General features: G+C 34.8%; 1 protein-coding gene across 1 annotated transcript in view; it reads left to right on the top strand.

Moving 5' to 3' along the window:
• LOC141376138 (uncharacterized) overlaps window positions 1–19,317 on the top strand; it is a 1,062,333-nt gene that overhangs the window by 713,001 nt on the left and 330,015 nt on the right. Inside the window, exon 9 of the transcript XR_015499513.1 lies at window positions 17,671–17,806. The gene's annotated coding sequence lies outside the window, so the exon portion shown is untranslated. The remainder of the gene's footprint in view (window positions 1–17,670; window positions 17,807–19,317) is intronic.

Below are 19,317 nucleotides of genomic sequence, written 5' to 3' on the forward strand. Positions count from 1 at the left end.
TAATTAACAAACAATCATATACAAGTAATTAAGGTAGCCGTTATTCACACATGAACTTAAGTGACACATGACTCAACACATGCATGAACTCATTATTAGTTCATAATAAAGTAATGCTTCATTTAAATATTACCATATCATTATTCATGTACTGTTATTGTAAAGTGTTACCCAAGAAAGTGTTTAATACATGAAAAAAGCCATCCCAAGCAGCTAAACCCAAACTCTAATTTAATTAGAAAAGGTTAATTCATTCCTATTTTTTATTTACATTTTTTTTGTGATCATTGTTTTATTGTCTGTACATTAACAAAATAACAGACAAACAAACAAACAAATAAACAGGGAAGGGGCAACAACAGACATATTAACAATTTATCAATCTGAAAGAAGAAAAAAATGCACCCCAAATAAAAAATAAAGAACTGATTCTCATCCTGTTTCAAAACCTGTAAAATGTTTCTTAATTTTTGGACCAGAAATAAGATGTTTTAATGAAATTTAATGAAATGTCCATTCATTGAAAGTTGACTTAAAATGTGATAAAGCGATTAAAAAAATAATAATAATAATAATCTGTATGAATCAAGTGGTTTAATCAAGACACAATCGTTCTTTGATGAACAGGTTTAATTTAGGCTTTTGTTCATTCCTGTGAATCAATTCACATTGTTCAGCACGCATAAACTTACCTGTGTTAGGCACAAGAAATAAACCTCATTAGTTCTCATGCATAAATCAAGCATGCTTGATATTGCGTAACCACATCTGAATGCTGTAAACTTTGTTCAGAAGACTGTAATACAATACGATACAATACATTTATTGATCATTTTCCTTTCGGCTTAGTCCCTTTATTAATCTGGAGTCGCCACAGCGGAATGAACTGCCAATTTATCCAGCAGATGCCCTTCCAGCTGCAACCTATCACTGGGAAACATCCATACACACTCATTCACACTCACACACTATGGACAATTTTAGCTAACCTGATTCACCTATACCACATGTCTTTGGACTTGTGGGGGAAGCCGGAGCACCTGGAGGAAACCCACGCGAACACGGGAAGAACATGCAAACTCCACACAGAAATGCTAACTGACCCAGTCGAGGCTTGAACCAGTGACCTTCTTGCTGTGAGGCAACATTGCTACCCACTGCGCCACCACGAGAAAACTACTCAGTTGTTAAGGATTTTTTTTTATGATCTGTTATTAAACATTTTGAAGCATTTTTTTTAACTAGACTTTTAATTGAAGGACAAAAATCTCTCTCATTTTCATTCAAATATCTTCAAATGTCTTCCAAAAATGAAAAGCATTCCTTTTGGAATGGCATGTGGATAAGTAAATGATAACAGAATTTTAGATTTGCAGCCTTTTTTTGCACAGTACAGCATTTGCGGGTATCATATTGAAATAACCATTTGGATAATGTGAAAAAAAATAATATCTTGCATATTTTTAGTGTTTAGTCATTTAATATACTAGTTGCTTCTCTTGCTCCTAGCCTAGGTGTTGTCATCCTTGTACTCTAGCTGAAGACAATATCATTCGGTATTCTCCCTGTTTCTCTTTTCTCCTCAGAGGTGGAAATGACAGTAGATCCGTAGCATCCCCTGGCTCACGACCTGCCGCTGAAATACTTCATCAAGCCGATCGATAAAACAGTGGTGCGTTTTCCAGCTAATGTCAAGTGTCTGAGGACCGTCACCTCCATGCATTATTAAATGCGCGTAAGCAGACTGGAGGCACAGACGTGAAACAGAAGCCCCGATAAAATGAACGCCAGATCTGACAGAGAGCGAGAAAGAGGGAGAGAAAACTTAATTGAAGCCTGATTACTGGCCCTTGGGAGGTTACAGTTTATTAATATGTCACTTTCAATAAAGACGCTCCCGTATTCAGATTCGCTGTTACCATGGCAACCTCATTTCTTTTTACTTTTTACGTTTTTTATTTTTTTCCCCTCTCACAGGGTGGAAGGAGAGGTTAACGACACAAATCCTCCCGACGCTCAGGTTGATTTTCAAACCCCTCTGTCTAACATAATCAGTGTCTCGCTTTTCTGCGGCTCTGTCTTTGCCCTCTGAGCTGCTGTGGGTAGAGAGGAAATATTTTATGCCCGTTACTCATTATGTGTTCGATTTTTTTTTCAGGAAGGAGAATGGCCCGCATTTAAACAGCCTGTGAAATAATAAAGCTGAAGATTTATGTTGATGTGCTGATTCTTACCGATTATCGAAGAAAACATACAGCTAAACTGATAAATGGCGCATAAGCCTTGCAAAATATGAGGAACTGTCACAATCACTAGTGATCTAGCAGTTGCAGATGATTGTAAAACTACAAATCTGTCATTGAACTTAACTCCAAATCCCATCATGCACCTCACACACACACACCAGTTCTTTCGCTGATTGCACATACAGCTGGAAACAAATTGTAGACTAATTACATGGACTTTATATTCACAGACATGCATGGCTGAGTCATACCTGCCAACACTCTCGTAATTCAGACCCATCTCTCGCCACCCTACTGTTTTGTTATTTCTCCTGGAAAAATCCCGTAATTTCAACCCCTAAACCCCAGTTATGTAAACAACATTTAAATATTTAACAAGCAGTACCACAAAATGTTTTCTAAACCAATTATGATGATATATATATATATATATATATATATATATATATATATATATATATATATATATATATATATATATATATATATATATATATATAAATTCATCACTGTGAAATCATTAGATAAACACATTTAAAGATTTCTAAACAAAATAACAATCTTTATACAACAACAAAAGAAAGAAACAAACAAACACAAAACAGTTCAATAACAAATTCTGGCTTATTTAATGGGAGCAAGAGAGAATGAGAAACGTTACGAAAATCTGTGTTATGATGTTGCAACGTGTGTGTAGATTGTCAGCAATAGTGTGGGTGTATGAATGAATGCAATGAACATCTGACCCGGTCTAACAGCGTTGATCTGTACAGGTCCACCCTTTCATGAGATTCCTTTTTGGGAGGCTTCTTCCCACCAGACTATCTCAGTCGCTGGCTTTTAGAAAGGATTCAGGTCCCCACTACCTCCACTGAGGATCCAGGAGACCCCAGGAGACAATGGTTGCTTTTGAAGTTGCCTAGCCCACCGTGTCCACAATTGCTACATGCCACAGTCTTCACACTACTCAAAACCAACAGCTCTCCACCGTTGCACATTTCTTCTCTTCTCTCTCCCCTATTGTTGAACACCAAACACACACAGAAAAAAAAAATTGCTCTCTCTTTCTTTTACTCCCTCTTTTATCCCCTTCTTTTCCCTACAGTACCTGAACTCCGTTTCCTCCATCTTGACCCAGGAAGTTTTGTTCAGAAGTTCTAGGAAGGACAAGTTGAACTAGTTCCCCCTAGTGGCGCTTGAAAAAATTTGGGAGAGGCATCTTATCTTATCTCGCTACACTGTAACACCCCCCCCCCCCCCCCCCCCCCCGGTTGCTGACTTTGGTATAGTATCCAATCGTATCGGCTGCCCAATATCGGGCGGTAGCTCGGGTAGGCCCAAGCATTGCTTTGTTGTTTATGTATTTGCTGCCTGTACCGACCTTATTGTCTGTGACTTGGCTACGCTTTTGGATTGCCTTCATGCTACTGTTTGTATCTGTTAACCATTGCCTGCATGACCAGTCTCTGTTAAATTAAGCTGCACATGGATCCTCACTTCATTGTCACCTGATTTCCGGGTAACAGGAACCTTAAGACACTTTTACAGTTGTATAAAGTTATTTAGATTTACACAAGAAGTATGAAATTTTGATCCATCCATCCATCCATCCATCCATCCATCCATCGATTATCTAATAGTCTTTTGTGCTCACAAAAAAATGTTTTTAAAGTAAAATATTACTTAAATACATATGTAAATTAATGTTTGGCATTTTAAGATCCTAAATTTTTATTTATTCCTATAATAATATTCCAGATATCCCAGGTTAACCAGTGCAACCATGAAATTGATTTTCTTTCGAAATGTGATATTCTTTTCAGGAATGTGTTTAATACACAAGTTTAAGGTCAAGGCAATAGTAATGCAATTTCAGATTGGACATGGAGAATACATTCTGCTTTAAACATTACCAGAGCTTCAATAGTTTACAATTTCTAGCCTAGTAACACACCATATTTAAAATGAGACGAGCATACGTTCCAGAAGCCTTATTCATTTCTGTAAGTGAAAAAAAGTTTAAGTAGGAAAAAGTCACTTACTGCACTTAAAGGTATTGATTTACTGTCACATAACTTCTATAATATTTTCTACATCTGATTCCTATCGACTGGCTGTATGAATAAGCTGTTGCATTCATGCAGTGCTTGTCCAAACAGTGTTTTTCTCTAGAGGAGTCTGTAGTGCGAACCTACAAGACATAATGGCATCTGAGGTGTTTCTCTATCCACCTCCAACCCTTTTCAGGCTTGTAGACAGCAGATTATTGAGTGCATGTTTAAAGACATGTTTTTCTCAGGTTTTTCAACCCAATGTTTCAGGGCACAAGGCCATCATATTCCGTGGAAGCGTTGACATGAAATGCTCATTGCAGATGTATGCACATACCAGAGAGAAAGTTCCCTCACAGGAAGCAGTCCTAAATTTCACAGTAGGCTTCTCAAGCGTGTCTAGCCCAGACAACAAATGCTTTGACACTGAGGTGTTCGCTGTTTCTCTTAAGGCACTGGTCGCAAGCTGTGTATAAAGAGAGGATTATTTGAGCTGAAATGGAGCTGCTTTATCTATTGTCTAGCTGATGTGCCTCCTGCCACTTCTCTCCTCCAGTCCTTGATGAAGTCGGTGTTCACTCTGGGTCGACATAATAGAACCCCGAAGAGCATTTTAAAGGCCCGACTGGTCCATCCATGCCCTGTTAACTCCACTGAAATTACCTCAGGAAAAAGGAAAAACTCAGCTGAACTCTCAGTTAAATTGTTCATTTGAATGTTTGTATGAGTAACCCTTGCAGTTGTACTTGCATTCCGATTCAAAGCAGACTTTCCAGTGTGGTTGGCAGGCGCAAGGACCCTAAAGACTACAGTCTTTACCATCCTTCGCTAATGCACCTCTTGAGGTCAGGAGAAAGAAGTTTACTCACACAGCCCACGCTAGTTGGCCTGTTACCCCTGACTCCCCTTGGGAACTTGGCACTAATGCAATCCCTCCAGTTCTTTTGTAACCAGTGTTTCTGGTATGTGAAGCATGCACACTAATGAGGATGATTAAGAACACAGCCCCTAGCATCAGTCGCTAGTGTGGCTCTTGAAGCCAGCGGAGTAAAGTTTGCTTACACAGCTTCTACTAAATGGACTCAATTACACTCACACCATAAACTGTACTTCCACCCGGGTCACGGCACTAATGTAACTCTTTCAGTTCAGTTTGACACCATAAAGGACACTGAAGACCACAGCCTCTAACGTAAGCTAGTGCATCTCATTAGGCCAGGAGAGTGCACAGTTCCTACAAGCTAATCAAGGGTGGGGTCAACTAACCAACCAAGGAACCAACTAACCAACTACACTTGAAAACAAAAGTTGTTTTTTTTTGTTTTGTAATCTGTATGAAACCAAGACGAGGTACAGTCTGCCTTGACAATTGCACATCACATGACAGCAACTACAAGATTGTTCACAAACTTGTAAACAAAGAGTCGTTGTCATTTCTGGAGTTGATTCACCATCAAGACCATGTTGTGGATTACTTCAGAAAACCAGCGCGATTAGACAAGCCATTATGCAGACGATAATAGTGTGTAACACAGCCATAAATGAGGTTGGTGTCGTGATCTCGTTTCTTTCAAGTGTGTATGCGCATTGTGCTTGGGCAACCTCAAAACATGCTGATTTTGTTTGATTCAAACATTTAGAATCAAAACTTATGAGACGGCTGTTGTTTAATTTTATTGTTGATACCAAACATGTAATGTAATCGTAAGCATGGCAAGCATTGTTTACCCATTTAGACATACTGCCCAAGAGGCGTTTCAAAGATGACCGAAGAGTGAAATTACTTGCCTTAAAGGGACTTTAACGGGCTAGTCTTTGTTACAATCCCCCAATTTAAATGGTTAGTTCACCCAAACATTTTCATTATTAATAATTGCTCACCATTATGTCATTTAGTGATTTAGCTATAGTCATATGATGCTCCAAGAACATTTTTGAAGTCACTTTTAATGTTTTTGGATCCTTTTCTGGCATTTGAATGTTGCTGTTTATGGGGAATGAGAGAGCTCTTGGATTTCATCTGAAATATCATAATTTATTTTCCAAATATTAACAGAGAACAACATGAGGGTCAGGGCGACACGGTGGCCTCACAGCAAGAAGGCGTGGGTTTTTCTCTGGGTGCTCCGGTTTCCCCCACAGTCCAAAGACATGCGCCATCGGTGAATTGAATAAGCCAAATTGGCCATAGTGTATGTGTGTGAATGCAAGAGTGTTTCCCAGTGCTGGGTTGCACCTGGAAGGGCATCCGATGCATAAAATATCTACTGGATAAGTTGGCGGTTCATTCCACTGTGGCAACTGCTGATTAATTTGGGGGGAAATGAATGAACGTAAGGGGTCAGTAAGTTATCAGTTTTTGGGCTGATCTAACACTTTAACAAGTACTCTCATCCAGGTCACTCCATGACCACAGTTACATAAACACTGCTATTTCAATACCTTTGAAGATTTTTCTCCAAAATCAGAGTGTGGGGAGACAAAAACGTGCTCCCTCTGGTGTTTGAAGTTTATACTCCTATGCTGGAATCGTAATTGCTTTTTGTGCTACAATGATTTCAAATGGGACTTTTGCTAAACCGCCCACCATGAGATTTTGTTTTTTACCCAAAGCCTTGTAATCCTTTAGTCTGATATCAACTCTGTTTCGAATTTCTAAAAATAGGACATTGCTATTTATAGCAAATGAGGTGGCTGCTGTTTGTCTCATATAATGGAAAAAATGTGTCATTGTGATTTCCAGATAATTTTTATACATGAGCTGGCCATTGGTGTTTGTTAATTACCACACCATGTGTGTGTGTGCGCTGTGTGTTATATTTTATCAGTGTGTACAGAGTTTTAGTCTGCGTGCCTTTTGAATTTGGCCTGGAAATGTGTTATCTGCAGTGCTTCAGTGGTATTGAGCTCACTTCCTTCTTCAGAGACCCAAACCCCTGCCGATAAGTTCCCCGGACCTGCCTCTCCCTGGGGATTTCTCCTACAGGAAGTGGCACAATAGCCAGTCCATTAGCTCCTATTAGTCTGCACCTGCCTGCCACAGCAGGGCCAAAATAAGCAACCGGCAGCATTTCCTGTCTGAGCTCACAGCACCAGAGCCCGGCACGCTGCGAAATCACTTGGGGAGCAATCGAGTCTTACACGAAACGGTAGCTCAGGGCCTGTGGGACGGACTATCAGGAGAAGTGATTATGTGTGTGTCTGTGAAAGAGAGAGAAAAGAAGCTGATTTGCGAGGGTCTGCATGTGTGTGGGTTTAATGTGGGTGTGAGAGAGTTAGTGCTGTCTCAGCAGGAGGAGGAAGGCAGTTGGAGCAGGACTGAGTCAATAGCTTTAGCTTGTGCTGATGGACAGGAATGCTTTCAGACCGCTGCTTCCATACGAGGTGAGATAGACAGACAAGCTGCCCACATCATCAGACCGTCAACATTGTGATTACACAATTACATGTTTATAAAAAGACTCTCCCTCCATCTGTGTGTTTGCTTACAGATTCTAGGCATGGTGAGAAGCTTACATTTATTGAAATATTAGTATTAACTTATTGAATACATACATTCATATATACATAAATACATACCCTAAATACAAACACAGACACTACTACCAATACTACCATCAAAACTACTACTACTACTAATACTACTACTACTACTAATAATAATAATAATAATGATAAATATTATTATTATTATTATTATTATTATTATTATTTTACAAACACTACAAATAATAATTCCACACTTGATAATCACTAATAAAAACTTATAAACACTTTGTCTTGTTTTTGAGATTTATGATGATGATGATCGTCATTATTGTCTTTTTAAACTGAAATTTGGGGATTTCTTTCTAAAATATTTTAGTTCTGTAACTATTACTACTACTACCACATCTAACAATACTACTACTATTAATAATAAAAATAATTATAATAACTATTAAAACTTTCTTTGCATATAATAATAATAACAGTAATTCCTAACATTTATATAGTGCTTTTCTAGACACTCGAAGCGCTTTACACATTGGGGGACCTCCTCACCCACCACCAGTGTGCAGCATCCACCTGTATAACACGACAGTAGTCATATTGCGCCAGACTGCACAACACACACCAGCTGATTGGTGGAGATGAGACAGAGTGATGAAGCCAATTATGAGATGGGGATGGTTAGGAGGCCATGATGGACAGAGGCCTGTGGGCAAACTTGGCAAGGATGTCGGTGTTAAACCCCTACTCTCTTTTTTTTTAGCAACCACAGAGAGTCAGGACCTCGGTTTACTCACTGAGCAGTATAGAGTCCCTATCAATGTATTGGGGCGTTAGGACCCTCACAGCAGCAGGCTGAGCACTCTATGCTGGCCTCACTAACACCACTTCTGGCAGCAACCTAGCTTTCCCATGTGGTCTCCCATCCAGGTACTGACCAATTTACATTTCTTTTACCTGTTTTTTATTAAGTGTAAGTGTACTTTAATCATCTGATTTTTGGTAAACGTTTTGATATTCCATGATATACTGTAAATTCTCTCTCCAGTGAATTCTGTAATTACAAGACCCTAGTATTCTAAACAGAAGATTAGCAATATTCAACCTTCAACACTTTTAATGCACATTATTATTATTATTTTTATTATTATTAGTAGTAGTAGTAGTAGTTGCAGTAGTAGTAGTAGTAGTTGTAGTAGTAGTAGTATGTTTTAATTTATTTATGCTTTTGAATTACATTATGGGATTTCTTTACTGTGACTTTTATTGAGCTTTAAAATAGTTTAAAGTGATATATTTTCTGTGTTGGTACAGAAACTTATAATTAAATTGCCCTTACAACTGCTATATACAGTTGAAGTCAGAATTATTAGCCCCTCTTTTAATTTTTTCTTCTTTTTTAATATTTCCCAAATTATGTTTAACAGAGCAAGGACATTTTCACAATATGTCTGATAATGTTTTTTTCTTCAGGAGAAAATATTATTTGTTTTATTTTGACTAGAATAAAAGCAGTTTTTAATTTTTTAAAAACCATTTTAAAGTCGAAATTATTAGTCCCTTTAAGCAATTTTTTTTTCTCGATAGTCTACAGAACAAACCATCATTATACAATGCCTAATTACTCTAACCTGCCTATAGTTAACTTAATTAACCTAGTTAAGTCTTTAAATGTCACTTTAAGCTGTAGTGTCTTAAAAAATATCTAGTAAAATATTATTTACTGTCATCATAGCAAAGATAAAATAATTCAGATGAGTTATTAAAACTATTATGTTTAGAAATGTTTTTTAAAAAATCTTCAAACAGAAATTGGGTAAAAAAATAAACGGGGGGGTGAATAATTCTGACTTTAACTTTATATAATTACTAACTACTAAAATGTCAATGTCACTTTGTGAAACTGCAGAGTTGAATTTTCGGTCTTACATTATATTAAGTGGCCTTAATTACTATATAATTGCATCAGAAATTATTTTATGCACTTACTGTGTTCATAATGTATTGCAGAACACTTCTGGTGCTCTTGAGGTGGAAAGCAGGTTAGATTAGGAGACGGATTGGTGGTATGGTAGGCTTAGGGATCGGTTAAGGTGAAAGAGATGGGTCAACAGGGTAATAATAAATGTAGTTATAGAAATTAATAACAGGTGTAATTACATGCATGTCTTTAGTCAAGCTTAAATACAATGTAAAAAAAAAACATGTATTTACACAATAAGTATATTGTAACAAATTGATAAATTTAGATGCAAAAAACCTCTAAGTGCCGTCTGAAATTTATAAAGAAATTGAACATTTTTCTCAGCCTTCTTTGTTTATGTTGAGCTATTTTACTTTACAGACCGGGAAAAGGACTTATTCTTTGCCATAAAAGTGATATTATGGAACACAGGACACTGATAAAAATGCTCATCTTAGAGGAAAATTTCAGACGGCATTTAGAGGGTTTTGCATTTAAACTCTTCGATTTAATTTCTCTTTAAGTCTACAGAGCAGAAATCAAGATACCGTAATGCAATTTATAATATATCTAAACAGAGAACACCTATAAATCAAAAATACAAAACTGTTAATTGCTTTATTCTATTTATTTAAAGTGTAGAACTTATTTAATACTCTAATTGGTCGGCATTTCTACATATTCGTCATTCCTGCACATGGAACAGATCATTAAACCTTCAAAATTTTCAAGGTGAATTTTTGGAGTGTGTATCTATTCATAATAGGTCACACCCTACTTGGCATAACCAATCAAATACTGCTTAGAATATAATGGAAAATGACCAATACATACCTGTCTCACCATTTATCCATTCAGACTGTAATGGAACAAATATGGATTCAGATTGAAAACCATTCAAATCCATCTTTCTGAAATCAAATCACACCTATCAAACAGGAAAAGATTTTACTGATATCTCTCTTGCTGCATGTTTATGCAGGTGTTTTTTTTGTTGTTGTTGTTGTTGTTGTTTTTTTTTTTTTCTTCTCATCACAGCGTCATTTTAAAAGGCATCTGTCAGCAATGTGAGTAATACGAGCTCTTGGAATATCACCCGTCATCTTAAGAGTCTGTGAATTTTGAATGGAAATCAATATAAAATTTGTTGCCTCGCAGGCCAGTTGTCATTTATAGTGGCAGGTGTTGTTGATGTTATAGTTTAATAACCCCTTATAATAGAAGAGATGTCAAACTTTGATGCACATTCAGAAACAACATTCGGAAAGCTGTGAAAGAGACTGTGCCAGCAAAATATTCTGGTGTGTAAATTTGAATAGACCGTTCTTTGGTATTATAGGGTTTCATTCTTGGTAAATGTGCCAAAATGTTGTACGAGAGTCTCTAGATATATGTATATTAAATCAATCTGAAGTATAATAAAGCAAAACTGTACAGCTATCACATCTTACCCCATTCTGCCTTCCAAGAGTATGTTTAAAACATTTTGGTTTTGCACATATGCAACATGTCTACATGGCCCTGTACTTTTGTTTTTAATCAATTTAATAATAATTTCCAGATTTTTTAAAATTTATTTATTTATTTATTTATTTATTTATTTATTTATTTATTTATTTGTCTGTCTGTCTGTCTGTCTGTCTGTCTGTCTGTCTGTCTGTCTGTCTGTCTGTCTGTCTGTCTGTTTGTTTGTTTGTTTGTTTGTTTGTTTGTTTGTTAAAGTTTATTAATAAACATTTACATTTAATTTATCTAGGTTTTATTTATTAGGAGATTTTAGCCATCTGTGGATTGAGTTTTGAAATGAGATTTACATAATGCATTTACAAAAATGTATAGGGGCTGTCACACCTTACCCCATTCTGCCTTTCTGTATGTGTTTAGAATTTTGTGTATTTGCACACTTGTAAATGTCTTTGTATTTATTATTCATTTTTATTCAATCTAATTAAAAAGCACCTGGAGGAATCCCAAGCGAACACAGGGAGAACATGCAAACTTCACACAGAAATGCCAAATGACCCAGCCGGGGCTCGAAACAGCAACCTTCTTGCTGTGAGGCGATTGTGCTACCCACTGCGCCACCAAATTTTGTTTTTTTTTCTGTGATTTATTTATTTATTTTAAAAATAATAAATAAGTTGTTAAAACACATTTTCTTCAGGGATTTATTTATTTTTTTTAATGTGTTATTTATTTGTTTATTTATTTTCTCAAAAGATAATATATAAATGTTTTAAAATATTTTTTCTGTTTTCCATTTTATTTATTTATTTATTTATTTATTTTTTACTTAGAAATTGATAAATAAATATTTTAAATAAATATATTTAAATACATTTTATTTTATTTTATTTTATTCTGTGATTTATTTATTTAAAAATATTAAATAAATATTTTAAATAAATTGTGCTCTGGGATTTATTGATTTTATTTATATATTAATTATTCATTTATTTATTTACTAAAATTTAATTAATACTTATTTAAAATAATTTATTGATTTCATTTATGTATTATTTATTTATTTATTTATCTATCTATTTATTTATTCATTCATTCAACGAATGAGATTTTGGCGATCAGTGAATTGGATTTTGAGATGATGCACAGATGAGTATTTAACAACAAGATCTAGTAATGCTTTTACAAAATAGATAAAGTAAAATTTCATTTCATGCTGACTTTAAAGCGTGTCTTTATAAAGAAGGTTCTTAATTCCATTGGTGCTGTAATATAGGTTATCATAGTCATCTTATGAATTCATTAGATTGTGGATTAATCAGCAGGTGACAGTGAGTACAGTCGGAAGCTCTGAAATAGTCATTTGAAGTGGGGTCAAAGATACAGTCAGTTTAATCAGGGATAGCTTAGATGGATTACATGGGTTAATGTTGCATGGGACAACTGTGATTTGCTTTGGTTTTTTCCCCATTTTTTTCCATCTTCAAGTTGGCTGCACTGGGGAAAAAAAAACAACAAAAAAAATTTTGTATAGAGTAATGTCCAGTTTGGAAAAAGAGTGATAAGTAATATGTCTGATACTTTATGAAAATGATGGAATATTGTAATCACAAGTTCAGTTGACTCATATTCTATGTCAAATGATGTAGCTTTTTTGAAACTTGTTAACCTGAAACTTTATAATCGAGCTTGGATTATTGTTTTAATATAAAATCACTGCAGTTGTTACTCAACGTTCTAAGCCAATATTTCATAATAGTAAATCATATCAATAATATGGCATATGTCAAATGTAAAGTGTGATTTATAATGTGTCATTGCATGGTAATCATTTGTTGTGCCCTTTTGAACAGGTGGGTTTTGTTTAGTGAACAATTTGTGTTTAGTTTGTGTTTTATATTCAAGAAATTGTGAAAATTTGCAAAAATAAAGATGTATTTGATAATGTTAAGAAATGTTGCAAACTATATGACAAAAAAGGTTCACTTTATTAATATACACAGTTGAAGTCAATCATCTGCCCCCCTGTTGTCCTTTTAAATATTTCCAAAATGATGTTTAACAGAGCAAGGCATTTTAGACTGTATTTCCTATACTAATTCCTATAATGTATATTTCTTTCTCTTGGAGAAAGTCTTATTTGTTTTATTTTAAACAGAACAAAAAAAACTGATTTTATTCTTTTTAAACATTTAAATGTCAATATTATTAGCCCCCTTAAGCATTTTTTGATCGTCTACAGAAATAAACAGCGTTATACAATCACTTGCCTAATTACCATAACTTGCTAACCTAATTAACTTAGTTAAGCCTTACCTTGCAGTTTACTGAATAATAGTATCTTGAAAAATATCTTTTAAAATATTATAAACTGTCATCATGGCAAAGATAGAATAAATCAATTATTAGAAATTCCATAGTCTACAGAACAAACCATTGTTATACAATATCTTGCCTAATTACACTAACTAGTTAATCTAATTAACCTAGTTAAGCTTTTAAATGTCACTTAAAGCTGTAAAAAAGTGTCTTGTAAAATATTATGTACTGTCATCATGACAAAGATAAAATAAAACAGTTATTAGAGAAAAGTTATTAAAATTGTTATGTTTAGAAATATGTTGAAAAAAAATCTGCTCTCTGGTAAACAGAAAAAGGGCAAAGAAATAAACAGGGGCAAATAATTCAGGGGGGCTAATAATTCTGACTTCAACTATATATATATATATATATATATATATATATATATATATATATATATATATATATATATATATATATATATATATATGGCATATTTTTCAAGCAACTTTTATGGTCTTTGTTTACTGTTAAAAAAAAACAGTGTATGTGTGTGTGTGTGTGTGTGTCATGCTTTGCCTCTACAGTACTTATCAATCACAGCTGGAAAACACTTTCCCTGTTGTCCCTCCTGACGTTTGACCTTTGTGCATTTCTCTCTACTGTTTTCTGCTGTCTTTCCCCCTGAAATATGGTGTGACTGACATTTTCACAAATGGCTTCACAGATGACCTGACAAGCATTGAGTCTTCATTTGAAGCATAAATAAATCCTATTATCTCACATTACAACACGGAGATTACCAAGAAACTTTTTCCTCTTCTGTATTCTGTGCATGAATTCTGTATCATTTCTCCCAAGAAAGACATTTTAAACCTCTCTGTGAAGAGATTGACAAACAGAGAATGGGATAAAGTTCAAATAAAATTCTCATAGCTAATGCAGTACAAAACACAGACAGCAAATATTAATCAGATATCATACAATCACTCTAAGGATCTAACAAAATCACATTATGTTAAAAGTGACTGAATCTGGGTGTTTGATAATGTATTTTATTTCAATATATAATAGTATAGATCCATTAGAGGGGGTAGGGGCGGGAAATGTCCTACAGCCAGGATTCAAACTAGGGACATCCTGAAGTGCTACTGTACCATATATTCGCCTGCTAACCACTAGGCTATTGCGTTGACACCTTATACGATTTTAAGGTGTGTTATAAGTCTTGGGTATCTCCGGATCAAAAAAAGTTGCAGCTCAAAATAACTCATAAATAATTTATTTTAAAATGCTGTAGATGGCGATTTTTGATAAACATAAATAATATTTAATATGTGTCACTTTAAATGCAAATGAGCTGCTCTTTTGTACCCCCTTCCAAGGGTAGGGTGTTGTATTTAGTGTCTATGTCTTAGAAATTCTGTCAAAATAACGACCTAAATGAATGAATGAACGATAAATAAATAAATAAATAAATAAATAAATAAATAAATAAATAATATTGATATGGTTTTGGATTTGATATAATGTCTATCATCCTTAGATAACACTACTGTTGTTTGTCCTCATTATAGTTGATTATCTGCATGCGTTTTAAAGCCTTCCTGACACACTATATTCTGAGCGCAAACATGTAAAGCAAAGTTCTCTCAGAGGCCAGCACACACAGCTTAAAATAATTTAAAAATCTTAATTGTTTACTTGTAAACAGAGTAGATTTCATTTTAAACATGTAAGCAAAGTTCATGTATTGATTTTGATGTGTTTATTTATTTTCTTTTTTCTTAGTAAATATTTTATGTAAATGTTTTTCTTTGGTCATTTGTTATAATGTGCTCTGAATTAGATAGTTTGTGCTCTCTCTTTTTAGGCTTGTGAAAAAGGTTTAGATCACTGTAGTGCATGCTGGTGAGTTTTATAAACGAACTAAATATTTTTTGCCAATTTAATTTACACTCACTGGCCACTTAATTAGGCACACCTGTCCAACTGTTCGTTAACGTACATTTCTAATCAGCCAATCACATGACAGCAACTCGATGCATTTAGGCATGTAGACATTGTTCAAACTGAGCATCAGAATGGGGACGAAAGGTGATTTAAGTGACTTTGAACGTGGCATGGTTGTTGGTGCCAGACAGGCTGGTCTGAGTATTTCAGAAACTGCTGATCTACTGGGATTTTTGCACACAACCATCTCTAGGGTTTACAGAAAATGGTCCAAAAATTCCAGAGATCAGAGGAGAATGGCCATAGAAGTTCCAGCTGAAAGAAAGGCAACAGTATAAATAACCAAGGCATTTAGAAGAGCATCTCTGAATGCACAACATGTATTCAACTGATTGTACTCAAATGACCTCCGCAGTCACCTGATCTCAATCCACTAGAGCACCTTTGGGATGTCGTGGAATGGAAGATTTACATCATGGATGTGCAGCCGACAAATCTGCAGCAACTGCATGATGCTATGATGTCAATATGGAACAAAATCTCTGAGGAATATTTCCAGTACCTTGCTGAATCTATGCAATAAAAGATTAAGGCAGTTCTGAAGGCAAAAGGGGGTCCAACCCGGTACTAGCAAGGTGTACCAAATAACGTGGCTGGTGAGTGTGTGTGTGAATTTTATGTATATTAAAATATATTTTAAACAATATGTGGAATTATTTTACTTTGTTAAGTTGTTGGAACTTAGTTGTGTGTGTTTACATTTATGTAAGTTTTGAAAATGGAACAGGTCCTTTAATATAAATTTGATTTAGTTTATGTGTCTTTAAATTCGGGGATCTCTTTAGTATCCAAGCCCTGAAAATTGCATTTTATGTTTCAGTTTATTATGGGTTAAATTTCTTTTTGTATGACCAATGTATTTTTCCCATTTGTTCTGAAAAAAATTAAAATAATTTATTTATTAGCAAATCATACCTCATGCATGATTGGGAGAAATTTCTAAATCATATATCCTGTAAATGTTACATCTATATTCTGTACAATTCTATAAACTGTCAAATGCACAGAAGTTTACTAAGTTTGCATAACTGTAAAAAAATAAATAAATAAAATACTGGGTTCGACACAATCCCTTCATGTCATCCAATGGCAAATTTAAGTAGTATTTTTACAATTTAAGTTGATTGAACATAAAACAATAGCCTGGTAAAAAAAAAAAAAAAAACTGTTGTTCCAGCTCATTTTAAATAAGTGTCACATAACCAGCGATCACTCTCCAGACATCGCTGGTTCTCACACAAACACTAAGGACTACACTTCCGCATTCCCCTGGACTACATATTCATACATGCTCTCCGGTCACATTCACACATGCTCACTCAAGACTGATTGCATTCTCACCAGCTGAGCCTTGTCAGAGACTGATTACTCACCCTACATAAAGCACTCATTCACCCATTCTGTGTGCTGAGTCTTGTTAACTATAAGTCACATTAACGCGTTTCTACCTGTCTTGTTTCTCCGTGTTAGACCCTAGTCTTGTTTACCTTTGTTTTCCTGTTTAGCCGCCTGCCTTTAGACCTATTGCCTGTTACACGACTACGATTCTGGACTGCCTGAATATACCCGTTTGCACCTGCTTGATCATTGCTTGCCTGACGCTGAATAAACCTGCATCTCTGTCACCCCCCACCCCCACAATCGTCCCCCGTCATTACAATAAGAAGTTTAAACATGCAGCAAACTTTTTTTTGAGTGTGTCTGTGAGGGTCAACAGAAAGAAAATTACACATTTATATTGTATCTGTGTGTTAAAATTATGACATAGTGCAGTAGACAGTACTATGAGTCAAGCCACAACAGAAAGCAAAATCAACCAAAAAATGCACCCAAATGCTACATTGTGGATATTTTTAACAGCTTTATATACTTGTGTTCCAGTATCTACATACAACATCATCAGACTGTCAAACCGCACTTTTCTATGAATGTGAATTGTGACAGACCGCCATGACAGAACAAATATTGCTTGACCACAGGCTGTGATGTCTAATTACAGTAGCAATGCTGTGATACCTTATGTGCACGTGCAATAACAGGGAAACACCAGATAAAAGAGAACTTGGAATTTATTGAATTTTCTTTTTTAACAGCTGTCCTACACTTCCTCAACCTGCTTGTCTGAACTTCCTCTCTTTAGGATCCGACCAGCGTCCACAGGAGGAGTCTGTAATCCACTGACCCATGCTGGACGTCCTCTGGGAGAACATGTCTAGAGTGCCAGGCCACTGCAATCTGAGCCCTTATCCTGCTAGGACGTCCTTCAGTGCACTGAGGTAATGTTGGCTGTATTACACACTCTTTCTGAATGAGGGTTATGGATGAGCGTTCAGCTGGTGTACAGGATCTGAGCAGTCATAGCCTTTCACCTGTCAGCATATGGTCTGAGTCAGAGATCATAACGCCATATGCTTGCTCTCACTGTCCAGACGTCTCCAGCTGGACTATGCAAAGCATACCTTTATGTTTTTCATTTGTCTCAGAAGTGTTTTTTTTTTTTTAGATTTAGTTATGAAATGGAAAGTGTACACAGAAAATTGTAAATAATAATAATAATTGTAGCATTTATTTACTGTGTAATATTTAGCGAATATTGATTGTATTAAATATTATTTATTTATTCAACTATTTGTTTATATATATACATGTAGAAAATAAGATAATTAGACTGTATCATTTCATTAATTCATCCTTTATTTATTTATTTATTTATTTATTTATAAACATTTAGCGAATAAACTATGTAGGCTGTTTATTATTTGACTGGTTGGTTGGTTGGTTGATTGGTTGGTTTGTTTAGTTGTTTATTGGTTCATTTATTTATAGATTTAGAATGACCTGGACTACATATTCTGTATGACAAAGTTTTTTAACATTTGGTTGATTTGTTGTTTGATTTGTTTGTTTATTTACAGACATGTAAAAAATAAAGTAGTAAGACTATGACAAATATGTTTTGTTTGATTATGTATTTATTTATTTATTTATTTATTTATTTATTTATTTATTTATTTATATTTATAATGTAGCTTGGGTAACAAAAAGTTTATTTATCGATTGATTGATTGATTGATTGATTGATTGATTGATTGATTGATTGATTGATTCATTCATTCATTCATTCATTCATTCATTCATTCATTCTATTTCTGCAGGCACAAGACATCAACATGACATCATATTGACATTCTACCCCAACGTCAGGGGTTTTGATGTCAGAACCTAAATTTATGTCCAATGTCCAACCTAAAATCAACTAAATATCAATGTCTAATCATGTTACACTTTGGCGTTGTGTGGACGTTACCACTGTGACATCCATCAGATGTTGGATTTTATTCACTTTCTAACACAACCTAAAATCTATCAAATATCAACGTAATTTGACGTTGTTATTGGATGTCAAATTAACACTGTCCTTAGACAATAACATTGAATTTTGGTCACCTGATAACATGACCTAAATCAAACCTAATATTAACATCTTATGATGTTGTGTGCCTGCTGAGTTTGTTCGTTTATTCATTCATTCATTCATTCATTCATTCATTCATTCATTCATTCATTCATTCATTCATTCATTCGTTAAAATGGTTTTGGCTTAATTTCTTGATATATGTAAAAATAAAACATTAAACTTGAAATCATCTTAGAGTAAAAACTTCAATAATAAAAAAAAAAAAGTAAATACAGATTTAGTTTTGATATTAAACATTATTCTGGATGTTAAGTGAACCTCTCGGTTATCTCTGTTATCTCAGAACCTCTGTTGTAACCCTGCAGGAGG

The sequence above is a fragment of the Danio rerio genome, chromosome 9 (genome assembly GCF_052040795.2).
Source record: "Danio rerio strain M-AB ecotype USA chromosome 9, GRCz13ab, whole genome shotgun sequence".
Lineage (NCBI taxonomy): Eukaryota > Metazoa > Chordata > Actinopteri > Cypriniformes > Danionidae > Danio > Danio rerio.